The sequence below is a fragment of the Heterodontus francisci genome, chromosome 18 (assembly GCF_036365525.1).
Source record: "Heterodontus francisci isolate sHetFra1 chromosome 18, sHetFra1.hap1, whole genome shotgun sequence".
In the NCBI taxonomy this organism is placed as follows: domain Eukaryota; kingdom Metazoa; phylum Chordata; class Chondrichthyes; order Heterodontiformes; family Heterodontidae; genus Heterodontus; species Heterodontus francisci.
In genome coordinates, this window is record NC_090388.1 from 24908777 (window position 1) to 24934454 (window position 25678).

A 25678-nucleotide genomic window follows, 5' to 3' on the forward strand; every position below is an offset into this window, starting at 1 on the left:
CTTAGAACATGGCATAACTGGTTCGTGTAGCACCCCCCCCCCCCAACCCCTGAGGTGGGCAGAAAATGATGGCCGAGGCAAGGCAAAGGGTGGCTCCACGGTTCAGTGATACCTCCCTGCAGATTCTCCTCCAGGCTGCAAGGGAAAGGCAGAGGTTGTCTTCCCCAGCAATGGCAAGTAGAGGTCCTCCCACCTGACCAAGCAAGCCTGGGTGGAGATCTCACTCCAGCACTGATCTCTTCCTTTACTAACAAAGCTACACCACCTCCTTTTCCTTCCTGCCTATCCTTCCGAAATACTGTAGTACAGAACTTGAGTATTGCTGAAAATAGAAACAATGTTGTCAAAGCTTTTCGTCTTGTACTCAACAGGACAATCCGCAAGAATAACAATGTAAGGGAAAACAACGACTTAATTGCATGAGAAGAGACTGATGGTTGGTTGGCAAGTGAACTCTGATTGGTAGAGGTGTTGCCATGGAGAATGCACCAGTTTACAGTGACTGACAGTTAACTGCCAAACTTTGTTTGAAATTTAAACCAGGTAGCTTGACTCTGATTGGTCAAGGCATTGCCCTGAGGAATGAACCAGCAAATGGCTGTCACTTATTTTGTTCAGCTGAAACAGGCTCAATGTTCCTTCTGTCTGCAAAGAACAGAGCCCTGTGTATTAATATATGTAGCTTCCAGTACATGCAAATGCGCCACACTGTGAGCCCTAATGACAGTCTTAATTTGGTTGTCAGCGTAATTCTTAGCACACTGTGGATTATTTAGCAAATGTTGTCCAATCACGGAATCATATCTAATGTTCAACACTGTATTTTGAGTTTTGCAAGCACGGGCTGGTTGGGTACGGTCCGTACCTTGCCCATTGTGAACAGCAGAAGGGACATGTTGTTTGATATGATCCGCCAGGCTTTGGGATGTACGGCCTATATACCTAGCATCACACTGGCATTGAAATTCATATATCACATTACTCATTTGTGTGATAGGCAGGACGTCATTTTGGCTCGGCGGCAGCAACCTGTTAGTGGCTAATACCAATGTGTTGCAAAACTCAAAACACAGTGTCCAACATTGGATGTGATTTCGCGATTGGACAACATTTGCGCGTACTGGAAGCTACATATATTAATACACTGGGCCCTATTCTTCGCAGATAGAAAGAACAGGTACAAACATTGCGGCTATTTCAGTTAAACAAATTAAGTGACAGCCATTCCCTGGTTCATTCCTCAGGCCAGTACTTTGACCAACCAGAGTCAAGCTGCCCGGTTTAAATTTCAAACAAAGCTTGGCAGTTAACTGTCAGTCACTGTAAACTGGTGCATTCTCTATGGCAATGCCTCTACCAATCAGAGCTCACTTGCCAACCAATCAGCACTCTCTTCTCATACAGTATAAAGTCTTTGTTTTACCTTACATTGGTATTCTTGCGGATTGTCCTGACAACATGTCTCTATTTTCAGCAATACTCAAGTTTTGTACTGCCAAATGACAATTTATTAACTATTAAGTCCATGCCCCTGAAGGACCCCTGCCCACTAAAATTGACACTAAACCAATTAATGCAGCAATTGCAGAAAATCCCAAGTTGAACAAATCCTGTTCTACGGTTGAATTAACTCCAACTCACAAGTAAGGTAATTTCTGGTTGTTTTAGTTTTCCCCAGTGGAAAACTGCTGTCCATTCTTCAAAACAGCATTAACACCAACAACCCATTTTCAATGACAAAAAAAAATTACAAGCTTTACGACTTCCTTTAATGGACCAGAAAACAGGGAGTCGCAAATAAAAATGAAAAAGTCTGGCGGTTTCAGCTTACGTTCCATTTTTGTACTAAATTTAAACATCTATCTCCATTTTCATTGCCCTTAAATGGTTGCAGAAAACAGCGCTCATAAATTTCAGTGTCTTCGGTGAGAATCTACAGCAAAATTAAACACTTAGAATGTCGCTAGAAACAGTGCCGAGTGTTTACTTAGGCTCTCCTCATAAGTCTTAAATAACTAAATACATTTCACCTACATATCAAACTGCACCACTGCAAGTACAACCATTGGAGACAATCATTCTTTAAGAACTAATGACCCTGAATTCTTCCATAAATCATTGTGTATTTTGTATAATACATTTTGCCAACAACTATGTGTATGTATAAATTTTGAAATTTTCTTCAGAGAGTTTAGGGAAACGTCCTCTTTCCTTTCATTTCTACTCAGATTTTGTGGGACTCTGGCTTTCATTTGTTTCACACTATGATGAATGATACAATGTCAAATGTATAATTATCGAGATGGGAAATGCCCAACTCAGTGATGTAAAAATATGAATCAGAAATCTCAATGAAATGTTTTGTGGAATTATGTTTGGATTTCTGTGGGAAAATGATAAGACAACCTTCTTGAATATCAATGCATTTGAATCTCTTCACATGTAATCCTTTATGCTTTTCAAAAATGGACTCCCTAATAAATGTTATACGGGCATCCTTGACAATGAATTTCCAAATATCAAAAAAAAACTTGAGCTTTCAACCCCAAAGCTGTTTGAAGAGGAAAGACTTCCAGTTTGCCAGCAAACTTGGTCTTAACATAAAAAAGAATTTTCTGCCACATATTGAAATAAATGAACAGATATTGATGTTTGACATCTGCTTGTCAACTGAGTGATGATTGAGTTTTGATTGATTGATATTTACATACTAACAACGGACTCTGTATAGGCCCACTAAGAGCCTGGAATGCCTTTTGCCTGGCTGGAATCCTACACAGGGCTTAACATGCTCACATACCACTAAACAGCAGCACCAAATTAGTGAACTAACTGTGCATTTCTGGAAAAGTCATACTAATTAACGGGAACTGCATTGTCAGACACCACTTGGCATTCCAAGTGCCACTCATTAGGGGTTGTTACAAACGAGGCTGGAGGAGTGCACTGTCTTTCTTTAGTTCCACTTCTCCACGGGTCACAACATATATTTATATGTTTCCCCCGTTACCGATACGGCCAATTATATACTCTATTTTTATTTCAGAATAACATCCACCAAACAGGTTTCTTTAATAAACAACAAAATTTAACAATTTATTATAAAACAAGACTTATTCAGTAAAGATGCAAAGCATTAACACACAGGTTGAAAGATGAAAGTTCCCTTAAATTAGCCCAAACACACACACACACATACACATTGGTTAAAGAAAAAATAAAGAAGTATTCTCTGCAGAGATCTCTTTACAAAAAAGACAAAAAATCCTAATTACTTGTTAATTCTTGAAGGAAAAGGAGAGGATATGGAATGATATCAGTTGCCCCTTTATTCTGGTGCCAAAAATATGCGTAGATGGCTGTCACTGGGATCTTTTGGAGCAATTCTCTTCAGGCGACATCGAGGATTAGTCTAGTAGGCTTTCCAGGAGAAATGCGGCATCAGGGGATTCAGCTGTCACACTGGCTTCTCAGGATTTCGCAGAGAGGTGGAGAAAGGATAAACTGGTGTCTTCTCCCTTAGCAGGCTGACCCCCCAATTGACTCAAAACAATATTCAAAATGAAACCAACTCTTGACCACCATAAATCCTGACATGTCACTTCTCTGTAAACAACTCCCCCTAGTCACCAACACTCTTGCTGTTTACTTAGCTGAAGACGTGACTTCCAGTAAATGTGTTTCTAAACCAAGTTCCAAAGTTCTTCCAGTGATCTTTTTTTTTTAAAAAAAACAAAGTTCAGCATCTATGTAATCGCCTCAGTCCTACAAAGGAATCCATTTCCTCAATTTTAAAACAGGAGTCCTCACAAAATATAAAAAAAGGAAGTACTTTTATAACAGGGTGAACATCGCTTATTTTGCTTTAATAAATTTCAACAGGATTTTCTGGTGGGAGATCAGCGGGACCCATGGAGAAAAAATGTTAAGGCAGGAGATACACCTGCATTGATCTACATCACTGACCTACATTGACTCCCAATCTGGCAATGCCTCAATTTAAAATTTCTCATCTTTGTTTTCAAATACCTCCATGGCTTCACCTTCCAGTTGTTGTAACCTCGTCCAGCCCCACAACTGTTCGAGATCTCTGTGCTCTTCCAATTCTGGCCTCTTGCGCATCTCAGATTTTCATCAATCCATTGGCGGCGTGCCTTCAGCTGTCTAGGCCCTAAGCTCTGGCATTCCCTCCCTAAATCTCTCTGCCTTGCCATCTCTCCTCCTTGAAGATGATCCTTAAAACCTACCTCTCTGCCTAAGCTTTTGGTCACCAGTCCTGATATCTCCTAACGCATTTCATTGTCAAATTTTGTTTCATAATGCTTCTGTGAAGTGCCTTGGAATGTTTTTCTCTGATAAAGATGCTATATAAATACAAATTGGTGTTGGTGTTGTTTGAATCAGAAGAACCCTGTGGAAACTCAATGGTGTATTTTTTTTAAGCCTTATTAATTTGGTAAGTAATTTTTTATTCGTTTGTGGGATGTGTGCGTCGCTGGCTAGACCAGCATTTATTGCCCATCCCTAATTGCCCTTGAACTGAGTGGCTTGCTAGGCCATTTCAGAGGGCATTTTAAGAGTCAATCACATTGCTGTGGGTCTGGAGTCACATGCAGGCCAGACCAGGTAAGAATGGCAAATGTCCTTCCCTAAAGGACATTAGTGAACCAAATGGGTTTTTACAACAATTGACAATGGTTTCATGGTCACCATTAGACTAGCTTTTAATTTCAGATTTATTAATTGAATTCAAATTTCACCATCTGCTGTGGTGGATTCAAAGTCATGTCCCCAGAGCATTAGCCTGGGCTCCAGATTACTAGTCTAGTCTAATTGCAACTCTTTTTGTTGAAAGGCAAATAAAATTAGAAGTACACAGAAATCTGTTCTGACAAAAATTCTTTACATGAAACATTAGCATGTTTCCTTTCCTTTTGTTTCTCTTTTCAACTGCTGCTGTGTTTTCCAAGTACTTTCAGACTTTATTTCAGATTTGCCATTTTTCTTTTAATCTTTACTTATTTAAATGGGTTGGCAATCTGTTTCACTCGCTTTGATTTGACTAATTCCCCTGCAGTTCTAGTGGGGCTTGTATTTTTAGCAGGCCAATGATGTGAGTGTGCTTTTATACATAAATGAATAAAGTCCCTCTAACCACTGCATTAAGTAGTTCCTGTCAGCAAAGTGTACCTCAGTGGCAACTTTGGGACTTATGAGATGCTCAATAATTTATGCTTTAATGCCAGAACTAGAAAGTGCTACAACAGACGATGAAAAGCCAGTGAGGCTTCCGAGAGGAAGCTTGTATTGGAGAAGGAGATATTTAGAAGGCTAACGTTTGATAGGTTTCTCTTGAAGTTCTTTAACCACTAAGATCTGGGCCTGGTCTTGATATTTTAGCTCACAGCTGAAGACATATTCTGGTATAGGATCCTGTGTTGCTTACCCCTGTTTCCCAAGATAGATTGGTAGCATTCAGTTGAACGGTAGAATATTTTTCTTCTGCCTTTAGCAGTTTCTGTTCAGGGTTTTTCAAAATATTTGGAAGAAAAGCCAGGGAAAATAAACTCGAAATCTTTACTGAGGAAAAGAATATATTGAGTGTACTTTTAAACAAAGTGTATGTACGTGCGTGCATGCATATGTATGGCAGAAAGGGACAGAGAGGAAATTACAGACTATAACTACCTACACATCCTCTACAGCTTTTCTTTTGTGTTCTACAACTTTACAAAATGTATTATTCTTAGAGAAAGAGAGAGGAAAGGCAAAATTCCAGATTTCTTGCTTTGCCATTGGAGGTGCATTTGGGTGAGACTCCTGGCTGCTGGTTCGAGATGATCTGGACCCCATTCCAAATCTTCATTTCCATAGTCAGGGCAGACAGTTTGTGCCTAAAGTGGTGCAACAGAAAGCCCACCCTGAAGAACAAGTACAGGGAAATACCAAGACCCAAAAAGTGCAAAGGAAAAAGAGTAAAGGGCATCATTTCAGCTAATTAATTCCCTTCGTGCTAAGCAGACCTAAGACCTGCGTCCTAAGTCTTACTATGGGACCCATGTCAGCTCCCAGTAGGTGTAGGTCTCACAATATTTGTATCGGGAAAATTCCTGGGTTTAATCCATGGAGTCAATCAAGGCAAGCTCCCAATGTCTAAAGGACGAGGATGAAAAACTCTTCCTTCTGCCCCCAAAATATTATTTTAGCTCGGAGCATCAATGGGGCAGAAATCCAATGGAGCCAGTTTCCTTCTCAAGTTCCTATTCCTGCAGGTGACCCAATTACCTGTTGCTGACCAGCTGAAGTGATGCGACTACAGAGTGAGGAGCCAGTCATGGCTGCCCCAGGGAATTACTCCAGCCCCATAAAAGGGTCAGCGGGGCAGAGGGGGACTCGGCCTTTGGAGAGGAGGTGCCCTTGGTGCTTTGCAGGTAGCAGAGAGAGTGGGCAGTCAGTGCTTGGGCCTTGAAAGGGGTTGTCACCCCCCGGCATCGTGGGGCAGAAGAGCAGGGGCATTTCTGCCAATCACAATACGGTGGTCAGCTGTCTAAAAGGAAGGCTGCAGCTGACATTGAGGCACAACTGTCAGATTTTGGGCCAGTGGTGAGGACAGGCAACCGTTCACAGGAAGGGCGGAACCCCGAACAGCAGAAGGGCATGGGCGATGAAAGAGGGGCAGGAAGGCAATGGAGACAATACCCTCAACACAGGATCTTTTGCCAAAGACGAAGTTACATGGAGATGACAGAAACCCAGTGCCACAGGAGACTGTGACTCTCCAGGCAAATGGTCAAAGACACCTGTTCCCTTGTCGCTGAAGACCTCACACCTCGCAGCACTGGTTGCCATGCCTTGTCAGTGGTTGTCAAAGTCACTGTGGCCTTGAACTTCTTCACTTTTAGCTCCGTCCAAGAGAAGCTGTGGACCTTAGAGGCATCTCGCAAACAGCAGCACGCCACTGCATCTTGCAGGTCACTGGTGCCCTCTTTTCCAGTGCTGGACAGTATATTCATGTCACCACAGTCATTACCTCGCAGGCACAGAGGGTAGTGAGTTTCAGTGCCATCTCTAGATTCCCCAGATACAGGGAATTATTGACTACACCCATGCGGCCGTTAAAGCACTCAGCGACTGCCAATCAGATTCATCAACAGGAAGGGTTTCCATTCCCTCAACATTCAATAGGTCTGCAGCCACAGCAACAGCTTCTTTCATGTGTGCATTCGCTTTGCTGGCAGTTGCAATGACTCCTTCATCCTCCGCCAGTCAGACTGCCTCAAATCTTCACTCCAACCCCCAAAGTTCGAGGATGGATCCTAGGGAACAAGGGATATGCCTTGAAGAGATGGCGATTCAGCCCCAGACAGAGGCACAGAGGTGATACAATCAATGCCACTTGCTCATTAGGACAAGCATTGAGCAGGCCATCGGATTTAGGTGATAGGTAAATTGGCCGTTGTAAATTGCCCCTAGTGTAGGGAGGTGATAGGGAATATGGGATTACTGTCGGGTTCGTATAAATGGGTGGTTGTTGGTCGGCACAGACTCGGTGGGCCGAAGGGCCTGTTTCAGTGCTGTATCTCTAAATAAATAAATAAAATAAATTTCTCAAGATGCAATTCCAGTGCCTGGACCAGTCGGGTGGCGCCCTCCAATACCCTCCTGCGAGGGTCATTTGGTTGTCTGCTACATTATTCATAACATCGCCCTTGAGGACAGTGAGGCCCTGGAAGGAGAGAGCTCCTAGGGGGAAGAGCAGGAGGTGAGAGAGGAGGAGGAAGTGGAGGCAGAGGAAGATGACACTGAACAGAGAGATGCCCCGGATGCACAAAGAGGTGATCTTGCACAGCTCTGGGCACCTAAGGTTCGTGAGGATGCCATGAATGTCATAGATTCCTGATTCAGAAATGTTTCAAATGAGGCCCTCTGACCTGAGTTGAGGGGCATGGGACAGAAGGGAGTCTGAGATACTTGTGCTAACACATCCTTGGAAGGCGGAGCCTGGGACTTCTAATCACTTACTGCCAATGACGGAGGCACATCTGCCCAGAGGTTTTGTCCTCACCTTGGAGGATCCCATTATCTCTTTCACCACCTCAAGCCACTTTTCCTGTCATGGCAGCAATAAAACAAGTTCCAGACATTTAAGTGTCATCATTTATACATTGCAAATGCAGGAAAACAGTAGACAGACAATAAGAACACACCTCAGCGACCCACTTACTGCTCTGCACGATATGGTGGCCTCTGCGCTTGGCCCCTCCTATGCGGTGCTCCCCTTGTGGCTTTGGAGGAGGTGGAGGCAGTCTGCTCACTATACGGCTTGCAGCTGAGAAGCATATGGCGGTTGCCTTGTTGTGGAGGTACCGGTGGGGCGGCTCCAAAAGTTGCTTCACCTGCATCAATGCAGGGGTAACCTCTGTCACTTGGCCCTGCTGCACAGATGTCCTTCAGTCAGAGGGCCCAAGCAGGCTGAGGCTGCTGTTCACAGAATCAGAGAATCACAGAATAATACAGTACAGAAGAAGCCCTTCGGCCCATCCAGTCTGCACCGATGCATTAAAGAGTTTATGGGATTAGCAGGCTGACGTGCCAAGTGCTCATCCAGGTACTTTTTAAAGGATGTGAGGTAACCCGCCTCTACCACCCTCCCAGGCAGTGCATTCCAGACCATCACCACCCTCTGGGTAAAAAAGTTATTCCTCAAATCCCCCTTTAACCTCCTGCCCCTCACCTTAAACTTGTTTCCCTTTGTAACTGACCCTTCAACTAAGGGGAACAGCTGCTCCCTATCCACCCTGTCCATGCCCCTCATAATCTTGTACAGCTCGATCAGGTCACCCCTCAGTCTTCTCTGCTCCAGTGAAAACAACCCAAGCCTATCCAACCTCTTTTCATAGCTTAAATGTTCCATCCCAGGCAACATCCTGGTGAATCGCCTCTGCACCCCCTCCAGTGCAATCACATCCTTCCTATAATGTGGCGACCAGAATTGCACACAGTACTCCAGCTGTGGCCTTACCAAAGTTCTATACAACTCCAACATGACCTCCCTGCTTTTGTAATCTATGCCTCGATTGTCAAAGGCAAGTGTTTCATATGCCTTTTTCACCACCCTATTAACCTGCCCTTCTGCCTTCAGAGATCTACGGACAAACATGCCAAGGTCCCTTTGTTCCTTGGAACTTCCCAGTGTCAGGCCATTCATTGAATACTTCCGTGTCACATTACTCCTTCCAAAGTGTATCACCTCACACTTTTCAGGGTTAAATTCCATCTGCCACTTTTCTGCCCATTTGACCATCCCGTCTATATCTTTCTGTAACTCAGGAAACTCAACCTCACTGTTAACCACTCGGCCAATCTTTGTGTCATCCGCGAACTTACTGATCCTACCCCCCACATAGTCTTCTATGTCGTTTATATAAATGACAAACAATAGGGGACCCAGCACAGATCCCTGTGGTACGCCACTGGACACTGGCTTCCAGACACTAAAACAGCCGTCTGTCATCACTCTCTGTCTCCTACAGAGAAGCCAATTTTGAATTCACCTTATCAAGTTACCTTGTATCCCATGTGCATTTGTTTTCTTGATAAGTTTCCCATGTGGGACCTTTTCAAAGACTTTGCTGAAATCCATGTAAACTACATCAACTGCACTACCCTCATCTACACACCTGGTCACATGCTCAAAAAATTCAATCAAATTTGTTCAGCATGACCTCCCTCTGACAAAGCCATGATGACTATTCCTAATCAAATTTTGCCTCTCCAAGTGGAGATAGATTCTCTCCTTCAGAATTTTCTCCAATAGTTTCCCTACCACTGACGTGAGACTCACTGGTCTACAGTTCCCTGGCTTATCTCTATAACCTTTCTTAAATAGTGGGACCACATTAGCTGTTCTCCAGTCCTCTGGCACTTCCCCCGTGGCCAGAAAGGAATTAAAAGTTTGGGTCCGAGCCCCTGCAATCTCCACCCTCACCTCCCACAGCATCCTGGGAAACAAATCGTCCGGACCTGGAGATTTGTCCACTTTTAAGCCTGCCAAAACCTCCAATACCTTGTCACTCCCTCTGACAATTTGCTCAAGAACCTCACAGTCTCTCTCTCTGAGTTCCATATCTACATCCTCATTCTCTTGGGTGAAGACAGATGTGAAGTATTCATTCAACACCCTACCAATGTCCTCTGGCTCCGCCCACAAATTTCCCCTTTGGTCCCTAATGGGTCTTACTCTTACCCTGGTTATCCTCTTCCATTGATATACTTACAGAATATCTTGGGATTTTCCCTACTTTTACCAGCCAGAGCTTTCTCATATCCCCTCTTTGCTCTCCTAATTGCTTTCTTAAGCTCCATCCTACACTTTCTGTACTCCACTAATGCTTCCGTTGATTTGCTCTCCTTATATTTGCTAAGAGCCTTTCTTTTCCTTCTCATCGCACCCTGAATGTTTCTGGTCATCCACGGTTCTGTGGGCTTGTTGCTCCTACCTATTACCCTTGAGGGAACATGTTGGGCCTGTACCCTCCCCATTTCCTTTTTGAATGCCCCCCACTGCTCTTCTGTAGATTTCCCGACAAGTAACTGTTTCCAGTCTACCATGGCCAGATTCTGCCTTATTTTACTAAAATTCGCTCTCCCCCAACTAAAAACTTTTTTTTGCAACTTGTCTATTTCTTTCTCCATAACAAGCTTAAATTGTTGCATGTTGTGGTCACTATCACCAAAATGCTCCCCCACCAACACATCAACCACCTGTCTGGCGTCATTCCCCAAATTAGGTCCAGCACTGCACCCTCCCTTGTTGGATCCTCTGCATATTGAGCTAAAAAGTTCTCCTGTATACATTTTAAGAACTCCACTCCATCTAAGCCCTCAACACGATGACTATCCCAATTAATGTTGGGAAAGTTGAAATCACCTAATATAATTACCCTATTATTATTTTTACACACCTCTGCGAATTGCGCCTCAATTTCCTGCTGACTATCTGGGGATCTATAATAAACACCTAGCAATGTGGCTGTCCCTTTTTTATTCCTAAACTCGACCCATAAAGCTTCATTTGATGCCCCCTCCAAGATATTATCTCTCCTTACAGCAGTACCTGACTCCTTAACTAATATTGCAATGCCCCCTCCTCTTTTACCCCCTCCTCTGTCTCGCCTGAAGATTCGATATCCCGGGATATTGAGCTGCCAATCCTGCCCCTCCCTCATCCATGTCTCCGTGATGGCTACTATATCACAATTCCACATGTCAATCCTTGCCCTTAACTCATCCGTTTTACCTGTAATACTCCTGGCATTAAAGTAGAGGCCATCCATCCTGGTCTTACTCCCTTGAAACTTACTTCTGCTGTATTCCCTCTGACTTGTTTGCTTTCCTGTGTTTAGCTGTGTCCCTATTCTGCTAGGAGTCTGCCGTCCCCTCCCCCTGCCAAATTAGTTTAAACTCCTCCCAACAGCACTAGCAAACCCGCCAGCAAGGATGTTAGTCCCCCTCTGGTTCAGATGTAGACTATCCCGCTTGTACAGGTCCCACCTTCCCCAGAAACGGTCCCAGTGGTCCAGGAATCTAAAACCTTCCCTCCTGCACCAACGCATAAGCCACACATTCATCTGTGCTATTCTCCTATTTCTATGCTCGCTAGCATGTGGCACTGGGAGTAATCCAGAGATAACAACCTGAGAGGTCCTGCTTTTTAGTCTACTGCCTAACTCCCTGAATTCTTGATGCAAGACCTCATCCCTCTTTCTACCTATGTCATTGGTACCAACATGGACCATGATCTCTGCCTTATCACCCTCCCCCTTCAGGATGCCCTGCACCGTTCAGTGACATCCCCGACCCTGGCACCAGGGAGGCAACACACCATCCTGGAGTCACGTTGACGGCCACAGTAGCACCTATCTGTTCCCCTGACTATAGAATCCCCTATTACTATTGCTCTTACTCTCTTTCCCCCTTCCTGTGCAGACAGGCTACTTGTGGTGCCAGAAGCTTGGCTCTGTCCACACTCCCTGGAGGAACCAGTCTCATCAGCCTCCAAAATGGAATACCGATTTGCAAGCGGGACCCCAGGGGACTCCTGAACTACCTGCCTGTTTCTCTTGGACTGCCTGGTGGTCACCCATTCCCTTCCTTCCTCAAGTCCCTTCAGCTGCGGTGTGACCACCTCTCTAAACGTGCTATCCACGATGCTCTCAGCATTGGCACAAGTTGAGGAGCAACACCCCCATCCTCCTCTGTGACATCATCAGCCCTTGGCAGATGCTCTGGATGCCTGGAGGAGGAACTGGGATGTAGCTGGCATCCCCTCCAAATACCTCTGCACCACCAGCGCCACTGATCGATCCATGCTACCCAGCGTCTCATGCATCCTGTGGACATCAGTGCGCAGTTCTTGCATACATTCCAAGTGCTGCTGCATATGGCTCTCCAAGAGGTTGGCCACTCTCTCTTTGGAGAAGCTCATCTGCTCATAGCCCTGAAACAATTTGATGTACATGAGCTGGTTGGACTCTTCCATCTTCTGCCCAAAACCCCACCCTGCCTCAGGGAACTCCAACATGTGGGAGCACATCTCCTGCAGCTGTTCAAGGTACAGCCTCCTTTCCAGTGACTCCTGAGGCCCTGCACCTGTGCCCAGCTCAGCAGGGCAGTGTCTGTCCTTCCTGTACCTGTGGCACCTCCTCCTGCCATGATCATCCCCTGTGCCACCCTTTCTACACGTGTGCGAAGATCCTCCGAGGTGAGAGTATCTGCCCTGGTGGATGTATACTTGTAAGGTGTGACAATGCCTTTTCATCTCCTTCTTGCTTGTCTGGAGTCACGGAGGAAGGGGGAGAGGGTGCCATGGGTTGGACATCTGCATCTGTGGGAGACACAAAAAGAGATGAGAGGTAGCCTAGGAGGGTAGCAGCCGCTGCAGTGCTGAGGCTACCCAATGTTACTCAGTGTGCGACACGCTATTGGATGGGGTGGCGTGCACAAAACCCTTAATGGCCAGATTGTCCTCTGTAATCACCAGATCCACCCTGAGCTCCCATTTTGCCAGGCTTGACTGCCTCCTCTTCCACTTTCCTGGCTATCTCCATTGCTGCCAGCTCCATTGGGGTGATGTGGTAGAAGAACAGCACCCCTCCTCCCATTTGGGCTCTCTCACAGACTTTGTATGCCCATTTCTACTGCAAAGACTAAATAAAGTGAGATGAGGCATTGTTATCCTCTGTGGCAAATGTCAACTGCCCTTATCCATTAGGAGCTACATGTCTTAGTGGTGACAGATCCTTAGCAGCATTATGGCTGTGATCTATTCTGCGGGGTCAGTAAGTGGCCTGGGTACACACCCGTATCATGCGCCTTCTGGCTCCTCAGGCGGAGAGTCTACTGGAGGATGCAAGCCCTGAGACCTGTCTGGGAGGTTGGGGGCTGCACTCACCTTGCCAGAATGTCTGAGGTCATTGACCCTTTTATAGCACTGAATCCAAGATTTAATAGTGTTGCTTCTGCCAATGCTGGCAGCTGCAATCTGATCCCTTTAGTTTGAGCTGGTGGCCTCCTCCTGCCACCCTCCAGGAAAAGGCTCCAACATTGCATCCAGGTTGGTATCGATGAAGCGAGGGGCAGCCCCACCCTGGGTGCGTGGCCTCTGGCTCTCTTGTGACATCTTGCTTCTGTCTGGTGCTGTGGAATGCTTTGGCACACCCAGCAGACTTCTCCTTTAAGACAACTTGCAGCCTCAGTAAAGGCTGCTGTGCGGAGTCTAAATCAGTTCCCCACTTCACCTGACCCGCCTGCACTGTCGCTCTCACCGCCTCTAATTGGACAGGGAACCCGGTCAATTAAGGGCTCACCCCGCCGAAAATCGTAACTTTAATCAGTTTCCCACCAGAGGGCGGGTTCGGGACCCAAAAACAATCCCAACTCCTGTTACCCACCTGCGTGGGGAAAATTCAGTCCCATCACTCTACCAGTGAGCCAAATCTCACAACCATCCCACCTCCAACCCCCACCCCAAGTCTACCAAACCTCAGGTTCCTCCAGCACAATGCTACGAAACTCACACATAGTTCATCACTCATTTCTCTAGGAGGAACTATGTCGGGAACAAAACTGCCCTTATTAGGTTATCAAGGATTCACCATTCCACTTCCAAAACTCTGCCTCCTGCCAACACATCCCATCCCTGTTACTATGCAGGCCCATGTGTCTCAGTGAGGATTCTTCAATCTAATGTCATGATACATTGCAGGGGGTGCCTGAAGATGGCTCTGTATGAGGCCCACTACGGACCTCGACGCCGGCAGGACCCTGCCCGATCCTCCCGGCGACGGTGAGGCTCCGTGGCGGTGCCCCGCCCTACCCCCCACCGCTGGGTGATGGGACCGCAATTAACATATTCAAATCAATAAAAATACATTTAAATACACATACCTGAGATCTTGAGGACCCGCCCCGATCTTCCTGCACCTTCAGAGCCCCGTCCGGGAAAATGAGGCATGACACTGGTGGGGAGAGGGGAGGAGGTAAGTTTATCAGTGTAGGACTGGGGGCGGGGTGGGGGTCGGGGTCAAATACGGGTAATGGGTGTAGGGGATGGTGGGAAGAGTTGAAGCTTAAACTTTGTGCAATTTAGGGGGAAGGTCGGATGCAAAATGTACGTGTTTTGTTGGGGAAGGGCAAATACTTATTGTAATTGCTATTGGAGGTGGGAAATGTGCATAAGAAATGTATTTATTTACTTTTGGGGGATCTTTCTTTAAAAAATTTAAATATGCCAGCAGGGCTGGCTGCCCTTTAAAAATGGCGCCAGCATGCAAATGCATAAAAGCACAGGCGGCTGACGCCATTGCAGGGCATGGACAACCCATCCCCCTATGTGATTGTTGGGGGGGTGGGGGGAGGGGCAGGCTATCCTGGCTATTTAAGTGAGCCACTGCGCTTATAATCGCGGTGGTTCTTTGGTGTTTGAGCTTGCCTCTGAGATCAGCGGCAGGCTCATAAAATCCAGCCCACTATTTTATTGCCATTCTCACAGATCCCCTGCAGAGGGCGACACCCTGGATCTGACACCAGTTTGGAGCAAGTCTCCACTCAAAACCCAAAAAACCTTTGTGGGCAGCCATCAGCCAGGTGAACGACAAACGCATTCCTTCACCACTGACCGCAAAATCTGACCCATGGAAGCAAAATCAGTTGAATTCTAAAATGAGCGAATGATCTGCTCTGCCATATTACCAGCTAGGCACAAGAAATTACCTCTGTAAAACACAAACCTCTCACAAAAATTATAATATCCTGCAACGTTTGGCCTAAATCATGGAATTGTTTCTAAATACTAGGGAAAGCAGATAAGGCACCCAAAATGTATCGTAAAATCATGTATAATGTGTTTTATATTAATTATGGCAATAGTTTATTGTATGTATTGTTCTGAGTGAAACCATACATTAAAATATAAACTTTTGCAGGATAACCAGCTCCACTGAGTTTCGACAGCTGTGCTTCACATCGCTAGGAGCAAACTGCATTCCTGTGTTTAGTGTGGCTGATTAATACGATCAGCTCCCCTCAAAGTCAAAGGCAGCGGGGAGTATGGACAGCTCATCTACTTTTGCCAAGCAGGACATTTCCTGGCAGTTGCACTGCATTGCACTTGACTCTGTAGAACTGTGAAATGCTCATATTTAACTCCTTCCTTGCATGCCACAGGTTTCCATCCAGGTTACTGAATTTCAAGATGGCCATCTATTTATTGAAGGCATGATCTTGTGTCAAAGAAATAGAGACAGACAAAAATGCATAAAAGCTAAAATGACCTGAGATTAGGCAAAGGTCTAGCTCAGTGTCACATTCGTGTTTGGTCCTCATAACCGTGTGCTATTTGTCGCTGCTGCCAATATCCATATTTCATAGCTAGTCAAATCCCATTCTGAGCACAGTATATAATCAACGCCCAATTTGTTATTTAACATTACTGTGCTTTCTTACCACTGAATATTTACACTAATGGATAATATTGGTATGGACATAACCTTGGCAGGAGATGTTGAAATCACATTGGAATGATATTTTTTGAAAATATTTTATTTTATTTTATAAAGCATAGAATCCCATAATTTCAATTGTCCCAGTCCACAGATGAAAGACTGAGGGACTAGCTGTCAGTGCCCCCAAGCGTGAAGCAGTAAACCCATACCAAGTTGAGGGTATCTGCATGTATGGGTGGATCATTGCCATTGCAAGAGCACTTGCATGATGATCAGCCAGTCTGCCCTAGTACACAGCAGCTCCACTGGAGGTTCCACCCTTCCTGCTCCTTGCCAAGAATTGCTAGAGCTAAATTCAAGAACGGGTGTAGGGATCACAATGTGCGATTAATCTGCACCCATTGACTGCAGTGCAGGCTGCCCGCCAATTTCATACTGCCTGCTCATATCCGTGATCTCTGAATCGAACCAGCACTAACGGCGTTATTCATTGGCTACATGCATCAGGAGGCCAATATCGTGAGTGACTTGCGCCACTTAAAGTTAGCCTGCACTGCTTAAAGCTAGCCTGCACCTCTAAAAGGCGAGGTGCATTGTGGCAGGAGTAGGTGCTGGGAGTTGTATTTGAAGAGAATCTGACTTGGAAAAGAGTGAGGGATGACACAAAAGGGGAGAGAGTGGGCTCCAAAGTTTCTGGACGTTGCACTGGAGGACTTGGAGGAGGAGCTGGGAAAAAGGACAGACATCCCATATTCCAAGAGTGGAGGGAGGCCCTCCAGACACATGGTCAAAAGGCAGTGGGAGCAGATAGCCATGGAGGTCAATGCGAAGAGTCAAGCCCCAAGGCCATGAATGCAGTGCTGCAAGAAATTCAATGACCTCACACGAGTAATCAAGGTCAGTGAATGCATCTTCAAATTCCAACTGCACCAATAGCCTCAGCCACTGCTCAAATCACCACACCCCCATCACTCACCTACCAACAATCTCTATCAATTAGGCCTCATACCGAACATTCATATCCTTCACTTCACCCTCACACACTTCACAGTGCTGCAAGCCACATACCCACACCTCACAGCTTGCACACACTGCTAGCTACTCAACCATGACAGCCACATCATCCAAAAAGTTTGCGTGACACTCCTGGACACACTTCCCTCTCTCGTGCAGGACACAGAGGCGCACAGCCAGAGGCAGCAGAAACTAACCGGAGTGAGACAGGCATGCCTGCGTATCCTAACCGTTATAGAGAAGACAATGCTGGTCATTGTTACAACAGTCATTGATAAGGCTGTGGCCAGCAGTGGGGCTGCTCGTACCTAATCCTCCTCTCACATCCCACTTGCCGCTCATCCCACTTTCTCTTCTGATTTACAAGCTGCAGATGGTGTAAGCAGGCACCTCTTACCTTCTGCACCTTCCCACACCAGAACCTAACCCTTGTGCCGTTTCAGAGGTACAACCCGACCAGGCAGTGCAGGAACACCAAGAAGAGAATGATGATTTCATTTGATTTCACACTTGCAGCCACCAGCTCAGATACTGACATTTTATAGATTCAAGATGGGATCTGCATTGGCAGGAAAGCTTGCAGGCAGGAAAGGGGCAAGGATAGTGCAGGTGCCAGCTCGTTGGAGGGCAAAGTCACATTCAAGTTCTGCTGCAGAAGACTCAGAGGAGGACTTAAATGGGGGAGCCCACAGAAGAATGCTGATGGCTAGGCACAACAAAATGCTTGGCTCATTGTGAAGTCTGTCAGAAACCCTGAGGTCAATGTCAAGAAGCATGGAGGAATCCAGAAGAAAAGTACTGCGGATGCTGGAAATCTGAAATAAAAACAGAAAATGCTGGAAATACTGAGCAGGTCTGGCAGCATCGGTGGAGAGAGAAACAGAGTTAATGTTTCGTCAGGACTCATGGGCCCCATGAAGCAAGAACCTGCTATCAGGAGGATTGCATTCGTCCTCCCATTCCTGCCACTCTGCCAGTGACCTCGCTATTGCCTGTTGGCCAGCCAGTTCCGAATGCTGGTGCACATGCCAAGATAGTGCAGTCCCCAAACAGGCCTTCTAGGCCCAGTGCTGCTCAAGATCATCTTCCAAGGTCATTTGCAGTCTCGTCCACTGAAAGTCAGCAGCCTTCCACCAGCCAAAAAAAGAACAAAAGAACAAAGAACAGTACAGCACAGGAACAGGCCATTCGGCCCTCCAAGCCTGCGCCGATCTTGATGCCTGCCTAAACTAAAGCCATCTGCACTTCTAGGGACCGTATCCCTCTATTCCCCTCCTATTCATGTATTTGTCAAGATGCCTCTTAAACGTCGCTATCGTACCTGCTTCCACCACCTCCCCCGGCAGCAAGTTCCAGGCACTCACCACCCTCTGTGTAAAGAACTTGCCTCGCACATCCCCTCTAAACTTTGCCCCTCGCACCTTAAACCTATGTCCCCTAGTAACTGACTCTTCCACCCTGGGAAAAAGCTTCTGACTATCCATTCTGTCCACGCCGCTCATAACTTTGTAAACCTCTATCATGTCACCCCTCCACCTCCGAAGTTCCAGTGAAAACAATCCGAGTTTTTCCAACCTCTCCTCATAGCTAATGCACTCCAGACCAGGCAACATCCTGGTAAACCTCTTCTGTACCCTCTCCAAAGCCTCCACGTCCTTCTGGTAGTGTGGCGACCAGAATTGCACGCAATATTCTAAGTGTGGCCGAACTAAGGTTCTGTACAGCTGCAGCATGACTTGCCAATTTTTATACTCTCTGCCCCGACCGATGAAGGCAAGCATGCTGTATGCCTTCTTGACTACCTTATCCATGAGCGTTGCCACTTTCAGTGACCTATGGACCTGTACGCCTAGATCTCTCTGCCTGTCAATACTCCTAAGGGTTCTGCCATTTACTGTATACTTCCCACCTGTATTAGATCTTCCAAAATGCACTACCTCACATTTGTCCGGATTAAGCTCCATCTGCCATTTCTCTGCCCAAGTCTCCAACCAATCTATATCCTGCTGTATCCTCTGACAATCCTCATCACTATCCGCAACTCCACCAACCTTTGTGTCGTCCGCAAACCTACTAATCAGACCAGCTACATTTTCCTCTAAATCATTTACATATAATACAAAGAGCAAAGGTCCCAGCACTGATCCCTGCGGAACACCACAGCCCTCCATTCAGAAAAGCACCCTTCCACTGCTACCCTCTGTCTTCTATGACCAAGCCAGTTCTGTATCCAACTTGCCAGCTCACCTCTGATCCCATGTGACTTCACCTTTTGTACCAGTCTGCCATGAGGGACCTTGTCAAAGGCTTTACTGAAGTCCATATAGACAACATCCACTGCCCTTCCTTCATCAATCATCTTCGTCACTTCCTCAAAAAACACGATCATGTTAGTGAGACACGACGTCCCCTTCACAAAACCATGCTGCCTCATTTGTTTCCAAATGGGAGTAAATCCTGTCCCGAAGAATCCTCTCTAATAATTTCCTTACCACTGACGTAAAGCTTACCAGCGTATAATTTCCTGGATTATCCTTGCTACCCTTCTTAAACAAAGGAACAATATTGGCTATTCTCCAGTCCTCTGGGACCTCACCTGTAGCCAATGAGGATAGAAAGATTTCTGTCAAGGCCCCAGCAATTTCTTCCCTTGCCTCCCTCAGTATTCTGGGGTAGATCCCATCAGGCCCTGGGGACTTATCTACCTTAATGCTTTGCAAGACGCCCAACACCTCCTCCTTTTTGATAACGACATGACCCAGACTATCTGCACTCCCTTCCCCAGACTCATCATCCACCAAGTCCTTCTCTTTGGTGAATACTAATGCAAAGTACTCATTTAGTACCTCGCCCATTTCCTCTGGCTCCACACATAGATTCCCTCCTCTGTCCTTGAGTGGGCCAACCCTTTCCCTGGTTACCCTCTTGCTCTTTATATACGTATAAAAAGCCTTGGGATTCTCCTTAATCCTGTTTGCCAATGACTTTTCATGACCCCTTTTAGCCCTCCTGACTCCTTGCTTAAGTTCCTTCCTACTTTCTTTATATTCCTCAACAGCTTCGTCTGTTCCCAGCCTTCTAGCCCTTACAAATGCTTCCTTTTTCTTTTTGACTAGGCTCACAATATCCCTCGTTAGCCAAGGTTCCTGATACTTGCCAAACTTATCCTTCTTCCTCACAGGAACATGCCGGTCCTGGATTCTAATCAACTGATGTTTGAAAGACTCCCACATGTCAGATGTTGATTCACCCTCAAACAGCCGCCCCCAATCCAAATTCTTCAGTTCCTGCCATATAATGATATAATTATCCTTATCCCCAATTTAGCACCTTCACCCGAGGACTACTCTTATCCTTATCCACAATTACCTTAAAACTTACGGAATTATGGTCACTGTTCCCGAAATGCTCCTCTACTGAGACTTCGACCACTTGGCTGGGCTCATTGCCCAATACCAGGTCCAGTACGGCCCCTTCCCTAGTTGGACTGTCTACGTATTGTTTCAAGAAGCTCTCCTGGATGCTCCTTACAAATTCTGCCCCATCCAAGCCCCTAGCACTAAGTGAGTCCCAGACAACATAGGGGAAGTTAAAATCACCCACCACTACAACCCTGTTACCTTTGCATCTTTCCAAAATCAGTCTACATATCTGCTCCTCTACCTCCCGCTGGCTGTTGGGAGGCCTATCGTAAACCCCCAACATCGTGACTGCACCCTTCCTATTCCTGAGCTCCACCCATATCGCCTCGCTGCATGACCCCTCCGAGGTGTCCTCCATGCTGCAGTCATTTGGATAGCACTGCGTAGGAGCACTAGAACAGCCAAAGACACATTGAAGACAGGCACGAAGGGGATCCACAAGGGTGAGAAGTTGTATCTTGTATACAATTTGGTATGAGTTCATTTATAAATTTGTTTGCAATGTTTATTTTACGGTGGATTTTATTTTTACATTGTGGCCAAGCAGAAACCACGATGGTCAGTGACAGAGGGAAGGTAAGGTGGAGAACAGTTGCTGAATGAGAAATGCGGTTACCGGAATCAAACAGGGATGAGCTCTTCATAGTCAGCCCTGCCAGAAAGGGGCTGTTTAGGTTGCCTACTCCTCTTCCTCTTCATGCTCCTCCTCCTCGTTCTCTGCTTCTGAGCTGCTCGTTGTATAGCTGGTGGCAAGGGCTGTCCTTCCTTGATGGCGAGGTTGTGCTGCATTCAGCAGACTGACAAGGAATCTTGACACTCACTCTGCCGAGTACTGCAGGGCTCCTTCAGAGCAATCCAGGCAGCAGGAGCACTGTTTCAGGAGGCCAATGGCCTGTTGAATCACATCTCATGTGACAGCGTAGCTTTCATTGTGTACATGCTGTGTGCGCCTGTTTGGATTGTGCGCCAGCATTATCAGCCATGCAGCCAGCAGATAGCCCTTGTCACTCGATAGCCACCCTTTAGTTTGCCCTGGTGCCTCAAACACAGCTGGCACAGTGGACTGTTGCAGAATGAATGCATCATGACTGCTGCCAGGATACCAGGCATTGATCTGCGTGATTCTCGGTCTACGGTCACACACTAGCTGAGCACTGAGGGAGTGGAATACCTTTTGGTTCCGGTATAGGGCAGAGTTGACATGAGACAACCATAAGCGGTATGCATGCAGTTGATGACACCCCCAGCACTACGGGGAAGCTTCAATCCTAACAATACCACATGCTCGCTCCACCTGCTTCTTTCTGGCAAGAGAGAATGGATGTAATTAGCTTGCTTTGAATAGGGAGCATCAGTGACCTCCCTGAGGCAACAATGGATGGTAAACTGCGAAATGTTGCAGATATCTCCAGCTCCAGCCTGGAAGGAGCCAGACAGACAAACGTTTATAACCATAGTCACCTTCACAGTCATTTACAATGTTGTCCTTGCCCTGCTCTGAAGATGCAGTTATGGCTGCAGCAGGTGGCAGATTTCAGTGAAGATATCTTACTCAAGCACTGACGTCGCACACATTGTTCCTCGCTGAGGTTCAGAAATTGTTTCCTGAACACCCTGGGCAGAAATGACATCCTGCTGAGAGTCGTTCTCCCCCTCCTCCTCCCTCTTCCAGCAGCTTGTCCTGCTCAATGTGGCCTCTGTTCATTCTCCAAGACATTCTGAATTCCAAAAGGAAAGGTTACTAATGCACCCATGTCTCGGCGCAACCATTTTTTGCAGAAGCCTTGAAGTCAGCAAAAAGTACTTCAGCACCTGTCACACCACTCCCTGTATATTCTTGCAACCTGACACATCTATAAAAAGCATAAAACACTTGCACAATTCTAGCAACACCCAGAAGAGATCAACCAGCTGCTAACCAGTAACTAGTTCATGACCCCTGCTGATGCGGGGGAGGGAGGGGGGGGGGGTCCTTCCTGTTGCTGATTGCATGTTTAATAGTGTGAGGGCATTTGCTGGAGCATTGAGCTCCAAAATAGCACTGCTGGTGTCAAATCAGTGTTGCATGCTGCTTGGCCTCATGATCTGCCTGCTCTGCATACTTCCGGTGGACGATCACTATGTTTGCACTAATACCTGCACCAATATGTCTGGTGTGATTTGTACAAGTGTTCACGCGTGCCATGGTCACAATTTTGGAGCTCAAAGGGCATTCATAGCACCCAGAAAATGGGTGCTAACTAACCCAATTTCTTCCCCGCTGAGTTCAATTGTTGTGCCTCTGAATGTTGTAAAGGATAAGAGCAGAGAAAGTCACTGGAAGTATGTTTGTGTGATGTTCAGTTCTTCCAGGCTGAAGATGAACTAAGTAAAAATTAATCTTCAGCTCCAATCCAAGTCAAGATTTATCAAAAAGTCTGGGATTGATTACCTTTGGCGTGAAGGAGTCTTGAGGCCTTAGTAAGGCCTGATAAGAGCTCTTAGCTGGCAGAATTCTCTATGAGATACCTTGGAACTCCCCCACTTATACCATCTTGACATGGGTGGGGCAGTATACTAGTAGAAGATTTGCCTATGCTCCCCTGCAACAGAATTTCTCCTAAGAGCACAAATGGTGTGGAGTCTTGTGCAGAACATGTTCTACCCCATTTTCTGGTTTGCTAACTGAAGATCCATCCTACTTATGCCATCAAACCAATCAGAAATTTGAGGCCCAACACATTTTGAGTCATCAAGCTGGGTCTGACTGGTTATATCCAAATCAACATTGATCAATGTGTAATTTCCCTTAGTGCCCAGTGGTTAAATGAATTAATTGATGTAAGGTGGAGGCTATTGATGGTAGTGCAGTGACAGCTCATTAAAAGCTCTAAAATTATACTGATGACCACATTATACTGATGAGAAACTTTAATGAGCTGCAGCCAGCAAAGCAAAGCCAACAACACCTGTTAGAAAAAAAATTCAATTAAATGTCCATGTTGGCTCTGTACAAGCAGTCCTGAGTACACGTTCCGAATGTACTGGCCCACCAATCATTATGTACACCATTATCCTCTACTTGACCTCACTTTCCTTTCACGCTCATCCATCCACTTCCCACGACAGAAATATGAGCGAATACCCTGTACAAAGTGAAAATGGACTTCAAATTATTTATTCACCTAATAGATGTTTAAAATTACTGCTTCCCCCCAGGTTTCTTGGCAGCTGTATATGGTATATGTCTAGCATTCCCTAATCTAATGCTCCTCTTATGTGCTGCCCAGGTAGGCAGAGGAAGTGAGGCTGACAAATTCTTGATCACAAAGGATGGATCCTGGGACAGTGGTAGTCTTGCAGTTGCCTGAGCAGGCTCATGATATGGCTCCAGAACTGACTTGTTGATACAGCTGGTCCTTTCCGCTTTCTGGCTTGGCAAGAGTAGTAGTTTGAGCATGGCAGCTGGGTGACATCAATCTCACATCACCCCAAGACATAGCTTTGTGATCTGTACTTGCTTTTCCCATGCCCCTGCTCTTCAGCACTTCCTCAGCAGATGCTGAGATTTAGATTTGGAACAGACCACTGGGCTGCAGTGCAGTTGTTGGAGCCTCACATTAGGGTACCGTCCTGTTAGATGACATTGATTAAAATGGAAAATGGCAACTCCAGTAATAGAAAGAAACAGCGCACAACTGTAGACAAAGATTGTCTTTCAGAACCATCATTCCGGAAAGAAAGATTCTATCTGCATTCTCTGAACCTTGAAAACATCCACATATAATACTGCCTGTTACTAACCTTGTTAAAACCTAATCACAGAAAAGCCTTGAGACCTCGGGAAAGGAAAGATAAGAGGCATTTACTTACTTAAACGAAGTGAGAAAGTGGATAATAGGATGACTCAGTCAGCTTCATCTATTCTGATAGGAACATTGAATATGAACACTGCAGTTCGGAAATGTAGAGGTGCATGTGAAGTGAGCGTGCCATGAAGGGCATTTTGATAAGAAACTTTTAAGCTGATAACGTTTATCAGAAAAGCCTATTCTAATGAGAATTTGGATTTGACCGAGGAAGACTGGGCTCAAGAACTGTAAACTCGAGATACTTTATCTCCCTAACTAAACTTGCTTGGTTGTAAGTTCTCAATTTTATTTAATGTAATATACCTTAAATAAATCAAACTTTGCATGCAAGCACATTGTCTTACCATCATTGATCTCATTGCCCAGCATGAATTCTCATAGGACAGACTCATAGATGTTGGAGCCCAAGTTCTCTATAGAATCAGTTAAAGTATTCCCAAGAGAGCCCACAGCTGTGTAAAGTTACAGCTGCCAATCAAGAGAATCCCCCTGGAAATTCCTAATGGCTGTTTCCATCATGGTATCTGAAATCTCTGTCCTATATAACTCTAATGGAGTAACTCACCCAAACCCTACTCTTTGAAGTGCAAATAATGAGCTACAAAAGAGTTTCAGGGCATTATTTTGGACAAAGGGTGAAAGTAGGCCAAAATGGGTGTTGTGTTAATGAGACTAGTCTGTTTGAAAGCCCAGATTTAGCATGTAATTTTCTGGCTAATTGATGATTATCATAATTTGAGATGGGGCTGCAGGCACTAACCAGAAACCTGCAGGCTTAGCACTAAGCTACTGATTAGACATGGAGAAGTATATGTGGGCTCCTTGCACCCACTTCCACTGAAGGTGTGGCGTACTCTGACTGGCACATGCAGGATGGCTCAAGGACCAAGAACCCAGGTGCTTGGATGTGGCACTGGAGGTCCTGCTGGAGGAGCTCCAGAGGAGGGGGGATACCCTTACCTGCCGGGGGAGGGATATCACCTCCCCCTCCTGTTCCTCTCTCCTGCAGCAGGTGGTGCTATTCTTCCTAGCCTCATATCCTTCTCCCATTCCTTGTCCAGATCATGTGGGATTCCTATAAGGTGGAATAGCACAGCAGTTATATTTCTAGGAGAAGTCCTCAGAGAATTTCCAAAATAAATGTTACTTGCGTGTTAGTGAAGTCTTGACAAAATGTCCCAGAAAGTCTCTCGATGTGTTTCAGAGGTTCTCTTCATATCTCCAGCAGCAATGACCATGCAATAGTAAGTATCTCTTTAAGTGGTGAGGTGGCCTTTGCGTAGTATTTGAAATTGACATCAACACCATATTTACTCCGAAACAGCTGCCCGCTGTTAGGAGAGGGCATCAGTTGAAGCACTAGCCACCAAAATGCTGTGCGGAACAG